General features: G+C 45.5%; 1 long non-coding RNA gene across 1 annotated transcript; it reads right to left on the minus strand.

The window, feature by feature from the left end:
• Window positions 1–14,964: 14,964 nt before the first annotated feature.
• Window positions 14,965–16,161, minus strand: LOC135386995 (uncharacterized). The gene is made up of 3 exons (XR_010420769.1): window positions 15,901–16,161; window positions 15,529–15,614; window positions 14,965–15,042 (listed from the first exon to the last, which is right to left on the minus strand). It is a non-coding gene; the product is annotated as an uncharacterized LOC135386995 (long non-coding RNA).
• Window positions 16,162–16,812: the final 651 nt, after the last annotated feature.

The following is a 16,812-nucleotide window of genomic DNA, read 5'->3' on the forward strand; positions in this document are numbered from 1 at the left end:
CGTCATTCACGGTCGCTGTTGCTTCTCCCTACTGTGTCGACGTGATTCCTCGATCTTTCTTGTCGCCGCTCCGCGTGTGAGGGGGGGAGCACTGTAGCGGGCCCTGGACAACGACGAAGATGGCCACGCACCTGGAGCACCTGCCTCAGTTTCCCCGGCGCGGCCATGGAGATATGCCACCGTCATCGCCTCTCAGTGGCATACCATCATCGTCGATCCGGACTCATGTAGAGGAACTCTACAGTCCACTACATTAGCTATAGGATCCATGACGACATAATTATGTGGATCTAAATCCGGCAAAACTCAGTTTGAGATTGATGAAAAAACATTTACAAACAGGTTATTCAGTACTTGGGCACACTCAGTCTCGGGGAACATCACCTACTAGGGAACATAAAAAAATGTCTGCATTAACAAAGTTCCAAACTTGATTTGGATTGTGTATTAACATGTGTGGTAGTGTATTGTTAAAAAAATTCGCTTTAGCTTCGAACAAAGCATACTTATACTCACTCAGTGCAATATGATAGGCTTCAAACTCTGACGTACCACGAGACAACTTTGATCTTCTAAACGCCCCTTTCCTGCGGTTACACAATCGTTTTAGGGTCTTATTATAGCAAGGCGCCTGTGTACATGTAGGAACGACGAGTACAGGAGTATAGATGTCGGTTAACTCCATGACTTTTAAATAACTGCCAGTTGGCTTGCATCGAACGTGATGAGAAGTTAGCTAAGTAGTGATCAAGGTAAGTCCATAACTCATTATTGATGGCTGTGAGATCGGCTCTCTTGTAATTACGAATCGTCTTTCGGTCTAGGTGTTCCACTGAGGTGTTAATGTAAAATTGCAGCATCGAGTGGTCACTGGGCCCGTCAAAGCTTGAAATTTCACTAACATGGTCAGCATTCGTAGTTGCAGTAGATCAAGAATGTTAGACGTTGTGTGCGATACTCTGGTAGTCACAGTAACCATTTGTTGAATTCTGGAAAACTAATACACTCACTAGATGTTGACATAGCTTGCGCATCGTGAGCTAACCAGTTAACTAAAGGATAATTAAAATCTCCAACAAGAACAATGGGTTGCCGTGGAAAACGAGTTGCTGCCAGATTTAGTACATCATGTAATTGGCTAACAAATGTGTTACCATATGATGGCTGCTTGTAACATATACTAAATATGATCTTCCTGTGCTTGCTGGCCACGCTGACCCAAACCATTTCTAAGGGGCATGGTATATCAATCAATTGAGATTCTATTTATGTTGAAACTGCGATGAGGACACCGCCGTCTGATTGTTTGGATCCTCAAAACCATGAAAAAGCTACCCTCCACTAGATGTGTTGCTGTGGTGGAGAGATACCACTATTGTCCTTGGGAGGGGATGGGGTAATATGCATGCTCAACTCTCACGAAAAGTCTGGTAAGTGCATTATGCTTGGACATCACATATAAGCTTGTGTGGTACACCCTCTGATATGACAACGGTGTAGTCGCATCATGGGATCATTGATTGATCCAGTTTCAATTTTTTTAAATTTCGTTTTGTTAATTGATGCTCAGCAAAATAAACTTATTGCGTTCCTTTATTTAACTGTCTTGTCACATTTTGCTTTTGATTGCTGTTGTGCTGAATTTTGCGATTGACTAGACATGTGCAAGTGTCAAATTGCTGTATTTTCTACAACTGCATTCTCTCTGCCTAGTTGCAGTGGCTAGAAAAAGTAATGCAACACTTCCACAAAACTGTTGAAATGAAGCGGTTTGAGTACGAGAAAGGCAAAATGATTTTGAAAACGTACACCATAAAAATTCAGTACTATATGACTTCTACATCGTATGTGCAGTTCAGCTACTATTTGAAGCGTACGAGTTCACGCTGCGGACACACCGTTTTATATAACGTCGACGTCCAAAGGCTACTCCACAGGCGTCCACAGCGAGTATTACACGTTTATTGGCTGCTTCACGACGATTTCTGGAAACCGTCAACAGCACCGACACTTGAAATCTATTTCTTTGTAAGTAGTTACCGCAGCCGCACCTGAGGCATATGCAGTTGTAGTATGGATGTAGTTTCTGAAAAAGAAACAGCGTCAGAAAGCATCCACTCTCTACTGCGTAGCCGGTAAAAACGAGTCATCGATGCAGTCTTCCGAGTGGCGCGAAATCAGATTAATTCACATGACAGAAAGCAATCGTTCTCAGGATAACGCAGGATACACAGTGGACAAACAAAGCCCGACGCTGTTTGGCTTTTTCAACGACTGCCACATTTCAACTGTTCAGTATTTGTTCAGTTTGTTTATACGGAGATGTGGACTGTTGTGCAGATTACAGGTACGGATTGTATGGTGGATTGTTGTGGATTGCTATGTCGAGCCCAATATTATACGCATGCAACGTGGTTCCCGCCATACGCGACAGCTAGTACCGATCCCTTCCGAATAACTAGTACAGCGTTTCCCGTAATTTTTAATTTTAATTTTTCAATTAACTACACCGATTGGGATGAAATTTGTGCCGTTTCTGTACTGATTGCTTGGACTATCAAATAGCAACGCCAAATGAAGTTCGACCTCTGCTGCTTTACAGTACCTTTAAGCGAATGATGGTGGTTTGGGGGGAACGACTGAGGAGGATGTGGGGTCCAGAGTACGGCGGCTGGAGTGACTTGCGAAGCGAATCCGTTCTTAGGAAAACATGGGAAGATGATGACAGGTCTTTGGCAACGTAGGGATGATATGGTTGCGTAGAACCTGTTGGAGAAGGGCGTAACTTTGCGAAGGCCTATTTGGAGGCGGGTGAGGTAGCCAAGTGGAAGCGATGCGGTGTCGTGCTGAGGGGAGCAGTAGAATTCCGAGTGGCCACGTAGACAATTTCCGCAGAAGAACAACTCAACTCGGAGTGGACAGCTGTGCGAATGCCGAGGAGCATGGAGGATAGGGCGGAGGTCCAAGTGTTTGAGTTGGCGTGACACATCAAAGCGGCCTTGAGGGTACGGTGAAACCGTTCGACCAGGCCATTGGTAGAGGGATGATGAGCAGTTGTCCGCAAACGAGAGAACCAAAGATCTTCGTAACCCCAACAACACAGAAACGTCCTGTGATCGCCCCCAGGATGTCAACCCTGGACGAAGATGACATCCTGAGGAAGTTATCAACTGGTCCTCCCGGTGTTACCTCGGTGTTAAAGTGGGACTCCCGGTCATATCACCTGCACATCCTCAGGGTGTGAACCTGGAACACTCGTAGGACCTTGTGAGGACGACTTCACCTGCACCCACCTGTACCTCATTTCTCTGCGTATAATTTATACCAAACCAGACGCAGTCCTGATAACTTCTCTTTTTCCATAACTTCCGCAATACAATCTCTGTTTGTTTCTAGTACAATTCATAACGGACAACGAGCGCAGCGGTTTAAAGAGAAAGCAGAGAGAAATATATAAGATACACAAAAAAATCTTGTCAGGGGCACGAAGTCCGAGAAACTCACTCCGAAAGGTACTAGAATTCTCTTCCGAAGCCAAAACAGACACGTTTATTGCTTATAACGCGATCTTCCGTCCATTCGAGAGTCCTGCTCGCCTGTGACACAAAACGAAGGGTGAGCTATCCATGTTTCTTTCGATTACGGAAAGAAAGAATAATACTCAAAGTGAGGAATTGAGGAATACTTCAATCAAGTATTAGGTCCACGTCAATGCAAAGTCTATGTTTCTTACTCCTTTGATTTGAGACGTTCAGGTAGGAGCTTTGAAAGTCAAAAGCAGTGCGACAGAATCGTGCGTTTCTCTCCATTCCACGAGTAATGCGCTCCATTTATCATAGACAGTCATCCTTTTTAGATGCAGAGGATTTTATCCTGGACCACCCTTTATTTCAGAAAAATGTCAATCACGTCCCAAGATCGGTCCAAAACGAAAACAAATGTGTTTAGAAAGTCTGAACAGGTAAACTAAACAAAGTAATATTTCCCGTCCCGCTAGCTACCCACAGGTACGGGCACATGAAGTACCTGAACGACTCTTAACGGACAGTCCGAGAGTGTTATCCTCAGGACGTCCTGAGGATAACCTCGAAGGAAGAGGAACCAGCGGCATGGCCGAGTGAGCTAAGGCGTCCGCTCGTTGGCGGTAACCACGGTCGTGCTGTAGACTGGGAGGTGGTGGGTTCGAATCCTACCGCCGGCTGTGCTGAGGTTTTCCCTGGGTTTTCTGAAGACTTTCCAGAGGAATGTCGGCACAGTTCCCCCTGAAGTCGGCCCAGGACGCATACTAATCCCTGTCCCCCACTCCTTCCTGCTGTCCTCTCTCCATCTGTCCACATCTGTACGCCGCTCATAGCCACAGTTGCTTCGCGGCGCTAACACACAATCAAAAAAAAAGAAGGACGAGGACGAGGTTGATGTGGACCTTATCAAAACGGAAGTCTGGAGGGAGAAAACGCGAGAGGGGTGTGACCGTGTGGCGATGGATCTTGCAGCGCTGGCAAGGTAGGCAAGATTGTGTCCAAAGTGGAACGTCCGCATTCATGCGCGGCCAAAAGTAGGGTGCTGCGATGAGTAGCAGCGTGCGTCGAATATCCGGTGTGCGAGATTGTGCAGCTGGTCGAACAGAGGGCGACGGAGGCCGTGAGGGACGAAAGAGCGTGGGGTACCGGTGTGCATGTCACAAGTAACGGGGAACGTGGCTCCAGGCAGCGTAAAATTGTCGAATTTCAGGGATGATGACGAATGACGGAAAGTGACAAGTACGGTGTCCGCTTGCTGGAGCCGCGCGAGAAGATCCAAGGACAAATCAAGCGAAGAGGAGAGGGACTCTGCGGAGCGTCGGCCGAGATGTTATCCGAACCTTTGATGTGGCGAATATCTCTGGTGAATACGGATAGAAACGCAAGATGACGAATCTCGCGGAGCGAGTACTTGGAGCTGGATCTTTCAAACGCAAACACCAGTGGCTTGTGGTCTGTCAGAAGTGTAAAACGCCTGTCTTCCGGGGTGTGACGGAGGTACTTCACAGCCGAGTACGCCGCTAGGAGCTCACGCCTGAAAGCGCTGTATTTGGCTTGGGCGCTGTTGATCTTTGAGAAGAAACCGATGGCCTTCGATTTTCTGCTGAAGAACAACGCCGACAGCGTGACCAGAGGCGACCACCATTATAGATGTGGGGGCGTCATGAACAGGGTGAGCGAGGAGCCCAGCCTTGGCAAGGCTTGAACTCGCTGTCTGAAAGGCGGTGGTCTCCGGAGCCCATGTAAACGGTCACTCGGCATGCCTGAGCATCTGTTCCAAAGAGCGAAGTATGGTGGCGCAGTATGGCACGAAGCGTTGGTAATAGTGGATCATGCCTTGAAATCTCGACGTTTGCGCAAAGGCTAAGGTGGTGGGAACTCCGTGATAGCCTTGACATTGGCGGGAAAGGGATTGATGCTGTCGGTGTCAGGGTGATATCCAAATAATTCGAGTGCAGAACATCCGAATTCGCATTTCTCCGCGTTGACAGCACTGCCGTGCTCGTTCAGGCGCTCAAATTGGAGGCGCAGGTTATTCAAGGTGTTGATCTTCGGATGCACTGGCCGCAAGAAAATCGTCAACGTAAGCGAAAACGAAAGACAACCTCCGTGTCACAGCACAAAACATTGAAATATCTGCGCCGCTTTGCGAAGGCTGAAGGGCGCCCTGAGGAACTCGAAGAGTCCGAATGGCGTGGTAATGGCGGTCTTCGGAACATCTTCAGCAGTCATGGGGATTTTATGGTAAGCCTTCCGCAGGTCAATCTTCGAAAATACAGTGGCGCCATGCAACCTGGTCGTAAAATCCTGGATATGAGGAAGGGGGTACCGACCAGGTACCGTCATGATGTTCAAGGCCCTCTAATCACCGCAAGGCCGCCAATCTCCGGTCTTCTTAGGGACTATGTGGAGGGAGGGGGCCAGTTGGTGCTGGAAGGGCGGGCGATGCCAATGGCCAACATGTGCTCAAATTAGGCGCGGGCAATGACGTGCTTCTCAAGTGCCAAACTTAGTAGTAGCAAGTATTGCACTTTTTACTTTAAATTATTTTAAAATTACTTTAAATTTTCTTTTTCAAATTAAATTTTTAAAATATTTAAATTGTGCAAAATCTAACACAATACAATACTTGTCGTGGATTTTCTTAGAAAGAAAGCAGACAGTGGGAAATAATCTATTTTGAAAATAACGACGCCATCTTGATGAAATCACGCCGGTGCGGGCGACTGGGGCACGACGGTTGCAGAGGCAGGTGGCCACCTAGTCGCAAGGCATCGCACCAGATGGCGCCAGCATCGTAGCTCTATGCGAGAAAGACAGAGAACAACAAAGTACTAGCGACACGTAAAAGTGGCAGCACTGCTCAACAAGTCTAGGCATGCGAGAGAAAATGCCTAACCACAGCGTCACAACACTACGCGGCTAACACAAGGCAGGAAGCACTACCCACACGACGGTAAACGTGCGTCAACATGCTTGGTACGGGACACCGCTAAACAAGTCTAAACATGCGCGAACGGCGAGAAAAGGCTTAACACGAGCACGGTAAAACAACGCGCAAACATCGGTAAATCACCCACCTTTTCCCCCTGCGGCGACGGTGCGACTGCTCCATCCGAGAGCCAGGCAGAAACTGAGCGGGCGCGGGGACTGCAGAGCAACCGAGCGCACGCCTGCTCTCCGCGACAGCCAGCGAGCAACTGACAGGGACGAGATCGCAAAAGGCTTAAGGCAATCTACTAGGCCTAACCACAGCGTCATCACCTACAGAATTCAATGGCTAACACAAGACAAGAAGCACAAAAATACTAGTCACACAATGTTAAACATGCGACAACACGAACAAAAGGCTTGGCCACTGCTAAACAAGTCTAAACATGCGCCTACGGGGAATATTCGTTACGGCGAACATGCGAGAAAAGGCTTAACACGAGCGCGGTAAAAGAACGCGCAATCATCGGAAATCACCCACCTTTCCCCCGCGGCGACCGCTTCCGTCGGCACCCATGCACAAACTGTCCCGGCGCGCACTGTTGCCAAATCTCATTCGCAGGAAGTCGCTAGTGGCGACCCCGAAAAGTCGCTAAAAGTCGCTAAAATTGAAACTGAAAGTCGCTAAAAAAATCGCTGCCACTATTGTGCCCTTTTTGTTCGTTGCATGTTGTGAAACAATATGGTGACAGCCCTACCAAGATGATTCAACGTATGAGCGCAGTGGATTGCCAAGGGAGAACATGAAAAAATGGGCATGAGTGGATAATAATGAGAGAAAGTAAATGAAATTCGGCATCTTGAACATCTTCTGCAGAACTTTTTCTCGTTTTCTAACCGGAGGCACTGAACATGGTTTGTTTATTGCTTACAAAAACTTCCGATGCCTTCTCGTGTTTTGGCGACCTGCTTGTCTGACAACATCGCATAAATCTCACGCTTGCAATATAGATGCACGGCACCCTTGTGTCAGTCTTTGACTGGACGAAGCTATCCCTTGAATACTGGCAGCATCTCCCAGCTCTTGCGGTATTTCTGATGTCACTTTAGAGGTATTTTGGAAAGCACTTGCGTCTAGGCCACGTGGCGCGTCAGAAATAGGGCAAACTGGAAGCAGCTAAAAAAAAAAAAAAAAAAAAAACTAGCGCTGCGAAGAACAACAACGAAACTGCACCACTGCACGCTGCAGGGAGCACGCTGAGAGATCTCCGTTACAGGTGATTGACCCTGAGGAGTTAGGGCCAGCGAAAAGTGGCGCGGTTTGATATTATTCTTCGCTATAGCTCGTCGGCTACTGAAACTCACGATTCTTCCTGACTTCACGAAGGAATATTTGTGTCGCTAAAAAGTCGCTGAACATGTCAGAAAGTCACCAAAAAATCCGGTAATCCCAAATACAAAATTTTGTTGCTAAACAGACCCCGAAATCCGCTAAATTTAGCGACTTTTCCCCAAATTTGGTAACACTGCGGCCCGGGGACGACGGAGCGACCGACCACACATCTTCGCCCTACGAGAGCCAGCGGCCGACTGACGCTGGTGCCACTCTACGGATGCTACGCATGCGTGCACGCTCGTAGCACCCTCTGCGGGCTCCTAGCGCCACCTGCGAGAGGCTAAGAGAGAAGTGAATCCTTGCGCCCTCTTCTTGCGTTGCTCATTGGTCGTGATGTCATCCCATTGTTCCAAGGCTACACCGCCTTTTTTTTTCACACGGTCGACACAACTGGCCAAGGTCAATCTGCAATGAAGCCATGGCATGACGTCATCATGCACCTGCGTGAATTGTAGGAATTAAGCATTTCATTCCCAAAGTCTTACTAAATGAGACTCGCAAAAGAACAAAATATCCTAACACCATCAATGGCTACATACAACAAGCTACTCGAGACATGTCCCTCCCATCTGAGAGCCAGGCAGATAACTGAATCATGACGCTTTGTTCCTCCTAAATAAAGCCACACACCTGTTCCCCTTGCCGCTACTCTCTGAACTAAACGAATAGCAAAATTACTAAGAACAGCTGTACTCCCATTCAAGGCAGCACTGTCGACAAGACGAGCATGTTCCTAGCCAAAAAGAAAAGAAAAAAACTACATGTAGAAGGTCAGAACAGGTCAGGGCATGTCAGCGCATGTTTGTCAGACAACAAGGAGGAAAAAAGCGAAGAGAAAGACTTGAACAAAGGAGAAAACCAACATCAAACTATTCCAAAGCACACACATTCCTCTTATTCGAGGAACAGTGCTCATCGTAAATCCTTCAGGACAATGCACACCATCCTCCATTTTCTCTATTGCTACACTTTTTCCCAGTAACTGTCAACGCATTGCTACAGACATCTGAAACACTGCGCGACGTCATCAAATGCTGTCTGAAGAAGGCAGCGTCAAAGAAGAAGACAAAGCACGCAAAGCAAGAAATCGCACGATTATTTTCTTTGTCCGACTCTTCATGATATTCATTCTTACACAGCGCACGCTAATAATCTGAGAAAAAGACACCCCTTTCTTCCACCAGATAATTTTTGCATAATGCCACATACACAGCCGCACTTCCCTCGCGTAAAGAAAGCACCAGGCAAGGAGACACAAATACCCTTAAGTGAGGAGGGAAAGGCCTTAAGACCTGAGGAGTAATAGCAGAGTCACCGCACATCGCTACGCGGCTAACGCAAGACGACAGCAAGATACTAGCGGTGGGTAAAATTGCAACTCCGCTAAACAAGTTCAGAATGCCATGATGACGTCACAAATCAAGGAAATAGCACACACACACACAGACATCACCTCAGGAATGCACAAGGAGACGTGCTTTATAGGAATTTCTACTCCACACTCAGATACCAGCATTTCTGCACAAATACCTGTAAATTCATACGGCTCACTCCATCAACATATCAAGCAAAGTGAATACTGACACTCAGCAACATATAACAAAAACAAAAAAATTCTATTCTCATGAACTGTCCTCTGCCGAGCGGCATTCTTCTCCTCTACCTGGAGGCTGACTGTTTCCCCTCACCTACATTCTGTAAAAGCAGTGAAAGAAAAAAAGAACCGCGAAAAATTACACGCATTTGTGCTTCAATTGCTGTAACTGCAAGAAACCGTAACTAGTAAACTGTGACGAAGACACCCATTTCTGCTCTCAGATAAATATATCATACTGCCAAATACACAGTTGCATTGCCCTTGCGTAAAGAGTGCACAAGACAGGGATACACAAATTTCTTTAAGTGGGCAGGGAAAAGGCTGAGTTGAACTGCTCAGAAATAATCGGAGAATCACCGCTTATCGCTACGCGGCTAGCACAACATGACAGCAACAAGATATTAGCGAAGGGTATCCAGCAAGAAAGACACTACTAAACAACTCCAGACATGCGACATCGCATACAAAATACTTCTCATCGGGGAAAAGGCCTAAGCCTGCGACAGAAAATCAGAGCATACACAACTTCATTCTTCTATTTCGCGTAAACTAAACGCGGTCTGCTTGGATAATGACGCACACATTTTCTTAGGGAGCAGAGAAATACAGGAATTTCTACTTCGTGCTCAGATACCAGCATTTCTGCTCAAAAGCCCATGACTGCAAAATTAAGCACTGCTTACTTCATCAAGATATCGAACACCCAACAAAATCAAACAAACAACCGCACTTCCACTCATAGAACACTATTCAGTTTTTCCCAGGATGCTTTCTTCTGCGTAAAAGTAGAGAAAATAAGAAAAGAGCAGCGAAAAGTTACACGCACTTTTGTTCGCATAGCTATAAGAGAAAAAAATAAAGTAACCAGACACACGCTAATAAACTGAGACAAAGGTACCCATTTCTGCTATCATATAACTACTGCATACTGCTACATGCACAGTAGCGTTATCCCTGCGTAAAGAAAGCACAGAACCAGGGTACACATCCCGTAAGCGAGAAGGGAAAGTCACTTCTCGGACAGCTTAATACGGTAAAGTCAGAATTCTTACCAAGAAAACTAGGCTACGAGCGTGACAGACACATACTAACGAACTAACAAAACACTCCTATTCACTTCTACTGATAGAATTGGAGTGAACCACACGGTAAGAACAAAGCACACCGCTTCAGGAAGGCATATCAAATGCAGCGCAACAGGATCCGCGTGGAGAACTCCTAAAATATCTCGCCCAAAACAAGGACTTCACCAGAGTCGCGCGGTAATTGCATTAAAAACGTTCGTCCAATCCAACAGATTACAATGCAAACGCGATAATAATTATTTTTTAAACCACTATTTCACGCAATAGTACATAAATGTATCACTCGTGTCACACGAAAAGGCAAACACATGGCACTTACTTGCCAAGTGGGGTCCCTGGTTCAGAAAAGCGCGCGCACGCACACACACACACACACACACACACACACACACACACACACACACACACACACTCACAAACACAAAGTCTATTTTCACAACCACATAAATCCATATTATTCCTCAGGTCAATGATTATCCTACCATCGTCAAAAGAAGGCACGCACATGTATGCGAACGCAAAACAATAGGTCTTTGTTCCGGATGTAATAGGATATCGTCACTCGGCCGGCGCGAACCAAAAAAGAAAAAAAAGAAAGGAATTCATGTTCGCTATACATCATCCACGAAGAAAACGGTGCCGTGCTTCTGCGCAGCGATCATTATATAGGAGTGAATTCACTTCGTTTCCCTTTTATATCCTTGCACCCATATATTTTGCAAGAATACTATCAGAACGGGTACATCGTACTAGCAGAACGGGTACATACTAGCAGAACGGGTACATCGTACACACCCGAAGCCTTTCTGAATACCTTCTGCTGTCGCCGGAATAAAATCTTTATCGCGAGGGTACTACAATGTCAGCTCGGGGCGCGGTTCGGGGGCACTGTTTTATCACTTAAACAGCAACAGAGCTGACATTGTAGTACCCTGTAGTACCCTAAATGTTTTCCCAAGCAGCACAGTGTACTGAAAGTCGAGTGCAATAGGGGTGGACGGGTAGTTGGAAGGCCTTGAACAGACTCCTGAAGCTAAAGAACATTGATAAGACACACACTGTCCACCCCTATTGCACTCGACTTTCAGTACATTGTGCTGCTTGGGTTATTCCGGCGACAGCAGAATGTATTCAGAAAAGTCTTCGGGTGTGTAAGGTCAGCCCAAGGCGTATTGATGGGAGCGTACTGCTCTGTTGGGTACGCAAGCTTGCAGCCACCGATGCTGGAAAGATTATTTTATTTTATTTTATTTTGAGTCATTATCGTCTCACCTATTTAGTGAAGACTATGAACACATGTTAAGTGGTTTGGTTTAAAAATGATGAGAGCGACAGTGTGTAGCGAATGATGTTCACATTTACCCGTTCTGCTCTATAGTATTCTTGCAAAATATATGGGTGCAAGGAAATAAAAGGGAAACGATGTGAACTCACTCCTGTATAATGATCGCTGCGCAGAAGCACGGCACCGTTTTCTTCGTGGATGTATAACGAACATGCATTCCTTTCTTTTTTTTTTTTTTTTTTGTCGTTCGCGCCGGCCGAGTGACGATATCCTATTACATCCGGAACGAAGACCTATTGTTTTGCGTTCACATACATGTGCCTGCCTTCTTTTGACGATGGTAGGATAATTATAGACCTGAGGAATAATATGGATGTATGTGGTTGTGAAAATAGACTTTGTGTTTGTGAGTGTGTGTCTGTGTGTGTGTGTGTGTGCGCCTTTCTGAACCAAGGACCCCACTTGACAAGTAAGTGCCATGCGTCTGCCTTTTCGTGTGACAGGAGTGATACATTTATGTACTATTGCGTGAAATAGTGGTTTAAAAAATAATTGTTATCGCGTTTGCATTGTAATCTGTTGGATTCGACGAACGTTTTTAATGGAATTACCACGCGACTCTGGTGAAGTCCATGTATTGGGCGGGATATTGTAGGCGCTGCATTTGATATGCCTTCCTGAAGCGGTGCGCTTTGTTCTTACCGTGTGGTTCACTCCAATTCTATCAACAGAAGTGAATAGCAGTATTTTGTTTCTTCGTTAGTATGTGTCTGTCACGCTCGTAGCCCAGTTTTCTTGGTAAGAATTCTGACTTTACCGTATTAAGCTGTCCGAGAAGTGGCTTTCCCCTCTCGCTTACGGGATGTGTACCCTGGTTCTGTGCGTTCTATACGCAGGGATAACGCGACTGTGCATGTAGCAGTATGCAGTAATTATCTGATAGCAGAAATGGGTATCTTTGTCTCAATTTATTAGCGTGTGTCTCATTATTTTATTTTTTTCTCTTATAGCTATGCGAACGAAAGTGCGTGTGATTTTTCGCTGCTCTTTTCTTATTTTCTCTGCTTTTACGCAGAAGAAAGCATCCTGGGAAAAACTGAATAGTGTTCTATCAGTGGAAGTGGGGTTGTTTGTTTGATTTTGTTGGGTGTTCGATATCTTGATGAAGTAAGCAGTGCTCAATTTTGCAGTCATGGGTTTTTGAGCAGAATTGCTGGTATCTGAGCACGAAGTAGATTTTCCTATATTTCTCGGTCCCTAAGAAAATTTGTGCGTCGTTTTGCAAGCAGATTTACGCGAAATAGAAAAATGGAGTTGTGTATGCTCCAATGATTTTCTCTCGCAGGCTTAGGCCTTCTCCCCGATGAGCAGTACTTTGTATGCGATGTCGCACGTCTGGACTTGTTCTGTAGTGTTTTTCTTTGTGCAATTTTTACCCTTCGCTACTATCTTATTGCTGTCATGTCGTGCTAGCCGCGTAGCGATAAGCGGTGATTCTCCGATTATTCCTGAGTGGTTCGACTTAAGCCTTTTCCCTGCTCACTTAAGAAAATTTGTGTATCCCTGTCCTGTGCTTTCTTTACGCAAGGCCAATGCGACTGTGTATGTGGCATTATGAAATAATTATCTGACAGCAGAAATGGGAGTCTTTGTCATAGTTTACTTGTGTGCGCTACGGTTCCTTGCAGTTACAGCTATTGGAGCACAAATGCGTGTAATTTTTCGCGGTTCTTTTCTTCTTTCGCTGCTTTTACTCAGAATGGAGGTGAGGGGAAACAGTCAGCATCCAAGTAGAGCAAAAGAATGCCGCTCGGCAGAGGAGAGTTCATGAGAACTGAATTCGTTTGTTTTTTGTTATATGTAGCTGAGTGTCAGTATTCACTTTGCTTGATATGTTGATGGAGTAAGCTGTATGAATTTGCAGGTATTTGTGCAGAAATGCTGGTACCTGAGTGTGGAGTAGAAATTCCTATAAAGCAAGTCTCCTCGTGCATTCCTGAGCTGATGTCTGTGTGTGCGTGCTTTTTTCTTGATTTGTGACGTCATCATGGCGTGTCTGAACTTGTGTAGCAGTGTTGCAATTTTACCCACCGCTAGTATCTTGTTGTCGTCTTGTGTTAGCCACGTAGCGATGTGCGGTGACTCTGCTATTATTCCTCAGGTCTTAAGCCCTTTCCCTGCTCACTTAAGGGTATTTGTGTATCCTTGCCCCGTGCTTTTTTTAGGCGAGGGCAGTGCGGCTGTGTATGTGGCATTATGCAAGAATTATCTGGTAGAAGAAATGGGTGCCCAAGTAACACGAAATGTTGCATCAACGTTGGACTGACGTTGTCTTTTCCACTCGTTAATGTTGGAGTAACGAGGGATTCCAACATTGGAACAGTGTGGGAATGTCGCCTCCTTTAAGGTTACATCTACATTGGTAAGCAACGTTTCTTCTGACGTAACAACCACATCCTTACGAAGTATGCGACACGACGCTGGAATCACAACAATATTTTAGGGTTCCAACGTTGGTCCCACGTGTGCCCTAACATTTTTCCGACATGTGGGCAACATCTGCCCGTATGCTGCTCCCAATTTTGCGCTGACACTGCTCCGACGTTACAGCAACATCTGTTCCAACAGTGTTCCAACGTTAGTTCAATGTACGCCCAAACACTGTTCAGATATGATCTGCCCAGCAGTATCCCGACATTTGAGCAACATCTGCCCCGATATGCTGGTCCCACGTTTGCGGTGACACTGCTCCGACGGTAGATCACATCTGCCTCAACAATGTCCTAACGTTAGTACGATGTATGCCCACACACTGTTCCGATATTTTCTGCCCAGCAGTGTTTAGATATTTGAGCAACGTCTGCCCGTATATGTTGATCCCATGTATGCACTGACACTGCTCCGACGTTACAGCAACATTTGACCCCACTATGTTCCAACGTTAACGCAATGTATGCCCACACATTGTTCCAATATAATGTGACCAGCAGTGTTCCGACATTTGAGCAACATTCGCCCCTATGCTGTTCCTACGCCTGTTCTAACGTTGTTCTGGCGTTACACCAACGTCTTCCCCGTGGCATTCCGACGTTGCAACGACATGTCTGCTTGAGCATAGCTAGTGTCGTAGTATGCAGCATGCAAGCAAATGAAACGTTGTGAATATAATGTTTATTCACATATGAGGATGTTCATGCCTTGTGCGTGTTGCCTACTGATGTTCAGGCCTGAAAAAGACAAAAGATACAATTTTCTTCTTGCTCATGTGAGTCAAATTTAAATATTTCAATGTGGACATCATAGCACTGGTGGAGACATCACAGTGACTTCAATGTTCAATGGCACCACATCAAAATAAGGGGACTGAAAATGGCAAACATACAGAGGCGGAGAGGACTTCTGTTGATTGATTCATTGATTTGTTTTTTTTTACGGCTGAAGAGAAATGAAGCTATGCTGCGCCTTCAAAGCATTTATGTTCAAAAGTGCAAGTGCGTACCGGGAAGATACTAATTAAACGTAACTACATTTTTAATTGTCATTAAATATGTGTTGCTTCTGCTGTTTTTCTTGCACAAATAAGAATAATTCCCTCAAAATATTCATAAATAAGGACACAAGATCATAATTGCCGAAAAACTTGACCCGCCTAAGACTTCTTTAGTATACTGTTGAATTTTTCCATGCGTGAACAACGGGGAAAATTAACTGACCGTTTTACTTGTTGAAAGGCACTCCAACCTTGCAGGAAGCCGCGTCGTTCCGACGTCCATGTTGTCTTCTTTCTTTGCGACTACGCCTGTATAAAAGTGAACAAATGCAAAATATAAATTCGAAGAGATAATTATGAAAGAAAAGAAGCGTAAATATAGTGTGTACAGGCTGGACCTTTGCTCAACATCTGTCTTTCATTCATGTATGACACTCGGCGCTGAAATACAAATGACAACACTTGCCCCACGAACAAATTTGAAACTGCCAACAACGCTGAATAACAATTTGGAAGCACACCATGAATAAATGTTCTATTTGCATACTCTACAAATGTAAATGTAAAGATGGGCTCAAGTTCAACGTGTACATACCTGCTGTTTCTACAAATAATTCCTAAACCGCACACGATGGACTTGCGGGCAGCGCCGGTAATCTCCGTCGTAACAAACCTCCTATATATCCCAGCAGTGTGAGGAAGAGCTGTGCTTAGCGATATCATAGACGTTATCCTACCAGCACAAGTCGATTCAATTCCAAACCAAGCCAAGAAAAAGCAAAATTAACTTCAACTGACGATTATAATCTGAGGAGAATGCGGAGAATGGCGTCCGGTTTGGCCGGCGGTCCCCTGCGGCTTCCCCGATCCCCGCTCCAGGGTTACCAAATGCGAGACCCTGATTCCGCCAAGTGTCGTCTCTCTCCTTCCCCGTCTCGGGTTCCGCCTCTCTCATCATGCACCAGCTTGTCAGCGCCCTGTCACTTCTTTGGGAGAAAAAGTAGCCCGAAGTACCCAAATAGCGAAATAATATTTCGTGGTGGAAAAGGAGATTTATTGCTTTGTTAATGTGTAATTTTGTATTTAGTGCATTACTGCTGCATACTGCCGTCTTTAAACTTTTCAAAATATATATCTCGGGGCACCAAATCTGTGGAACATATCTGTGCAACCCTTTGTAAACCTCCGAATTTACCTGCAACCTGTTTTTGAGTGTGTCATGGAACATCCTGTTCCGGAGATCTGTCTTGCTCGGTGCTGATAAATCAGGTGTCCCATTAACGCATAAGACACTCTACTGTATGAGAGAGGCGGCAACGGCAGAACAGGCAAACGAATGTACAAGTATACAAGTAAAGTTAACCAGGGCAACAGCGTTATGCCAGAGTGAATCTTGCTCTATTCTCAAATCAGCTGGCCTTCTGCGATGTTACCAGAGAGTCCTCGATGCATTCTTTCCCCTTGTGAAAATGTGTCGTTGCTGGTCTTCTGGTAGGAAACTGGAAAT

Source organism: Ornithodoros turicata, chromosome 3 (assembly GCF_037126465.1).
Source record: "Ornithodoros turicata isolate Travis chromosome 3, ASM3712646v1, whole genome shotgun sequence".
NCBI lineage: Eukaryota > Metazoa > Arthropoda > Arachnida > Ixodida > Argasidae > Ornithodoros > Ornithodoros turicata.